Consider the following 2,146-nt stretch of genomic DNA (forward strand, 5'->3'; position numbering starts at 1 on the left):
CATTTTTTCCATCCGTTTTCACACTCACATGCACACTGGAGACACGTGACTGAAAATAAACATCGCCGCCTGCTTCTCATTACTCTAATTGGTGATTTAGTAAGTCTATGGCAGCTGACTACATATAAACCCATACTGGGCTCGGGCTCTTCCGCCAATAGGAATTTGGCTTTAACCAAGGCTCCCCAGCAGTTTCTGTCGTCTGGCAGGCAGCAGCTGAGATTCTACTGATATAAGAGATAATCTGTCCCAAAGTAAGGTCATAAATAAGTTCAGCCTTTTATCAGTGCACACGCTCTGATGTCACTGTCCTGTGGAAAAAGGCTGTAGGGGAGTTTGGTAGAAATTGGTGCAGTAGTTATTTATACTATTTACTCTGAATTGTGAGCAATACCACTTAAAGTGAGCAACAAAAACATCACATTATTTACTTTTATGTCCATTATTAAATCAAGTTAAAACGTCATTTAGATTTAGACAAAGAGGCACAGGCACATCTATGCATTTTTTTGCAGGTACTGGTAACCACACTGATCTTGTCTCTATTGCTTCTTTAATTCTGCATGAACTTGTGCACAATATTGAATACTATTGTGGCGTGAGGAGAAGAATGCGTGTTGAAACCCGTAAATAAACGCACAGCAGCTAGGATATAGATTGAGGTTGCGACAACGCCACCCAGAGGAATTTCACCCCTGGGACATTTTATTCAATAGGATCAATCAAGGATCATTTAAACATTCTCAAGGCACACATGGGTTCATAATCACTCGGGCGAGAGACGTGTTCCAAAAAAAAAAATAATAATAATATCTTTATTTAATTACAACATTAATTTTTTATAAGTAAAGGTCAAGGCCACCAGGTTAAAATAAAAAAAATAGAAGCACTCAACTTAAATATTAAGGGGTAGGTCGGCTTACCATGGCGGCAGGCAAAAATCAGAAAATCAAAAGAGAAAAGGGGTCCAAAAATAATCCCACACCTGTGACACGACACCAATGAAAAAGGGGACTCGTGGAAACCACCACCAAGGATTGGACTGCCGCCGAGGCTCGCCGAACCTGCACAAAAGAAACAAATTATTAGTAAGTCTAACTTAACAGAAGCCTGGTGACCAGACCGATACACATAATCATAAAACACACAATATGAGGCAATATAATAGCGTTACAAAGCCTAAGGCTTTAGTGCCGAAAGTGCAGTGCAATAAAACTACTACGCTGAAGCAAAGAGCCACAGAGAGAGCGAGCCGACACAAGTCGACAAGAGAGCTGAACAGAGAGCCGAAACAGCCGTAGAGAAACACAAGAGCCGAAACAGCCGTAGGAAACAACAACTGCGGCAGTTATGCTGCAGCAACCACACACTAATGTTAATATAAATGCAGTTATTAAAACTGGAAGTCACACAGGCCCTACGCAGCTATGGAGGGGAGAAACCTGATTACTGAGCCAGAGAACACAGCCACGACAACCTAAAGATAAACACACACGGGGAGAAAACAAAACTAAACTCGAACCAAGCAAACTGATACAAAACTAGGCAAAACAACTACAAACTAAAACAAAGAAACAACAAAATAAACAAGCAAAAAGACAAAGCAACAGAGGCAAAACTGTGATGAAACAAAGAAATGTTTAACCACAATCAAGCAACAAACGATAACAACAAGCATAAACAAACATTTTGGTTACCTCGGCTGTCCGCCCCTACACGCGCATGATGCCGCCGATAAACCGGGACACCGTCAGCAGACTCTGCACTGCAGCCACAGAAGACTGGTCTTAAAAGAAGAAACAATATTAATACAAAATATAAAGTTTACCAGTGTTTCGCGTGCTGCACAGTGCCTACCTGTCCAGGAGTGTTCAGGAGTATACTGGAGTTACGTCCGTCAATCAATTTGAACCCCCTGCTGCAACAGCCAAACCAATCATTAGTTCCCCCACAGCTGTATGGCGTGATGGCTAATCAGCCAGTCACACTATCATTACAATTAAGACCTTCTTTCCAGCAATGGAAGTAAGGCAGCTTAAACACAGCAACACTCTGACACTAGAGGATGTCAAATGTTTGTGCCTCCAGTCCTAATGCGAGTCCTTTGACATTCAAAATGATATGAATTCTGGATGGGCCTCCTTTT

The 2,146-nt window shown here is 41.7% G+C and overlaps 1 long non-coding RNA gene across 1 annotated transcript; it reads right to left on the reverse strand.

Annotated features, from left to right (window-relative positions):
* Positions 1-673: 673 nt before the first annotated feature.
* On the reverse strand, positions 674-1,854 carry LOC118470179 (uncharacterized). Its single transcript, XR_004847200.2, has 2 exons — positions 1,698-1,854; positions 674-1,064 (listed from the first exon to the last, which is right to left on the reverse strand). It is a non-coding gene; the product is annotated as an uncharacterized LOC118470179 (long non-coding RNA).
* Between the last annotated feature and the right edge of the window lie 292 nt (positions 1,855-2,146).

Source organism: Amphiprion ocellaris, chromosome 12 (assembly GCF_022539595.1).
Source record: "Amphiprion ocellaris isolate individual 3 ecotype Okinawa chromosome 12, ASM2253959v1, whole genome shotgun sequence".
Lineage (NCBI taxonomy): Eukaryota > Metazoa > Chordata > Actinopteri > Pomacentridae > Amphiprion > Amphiprion ocellaris.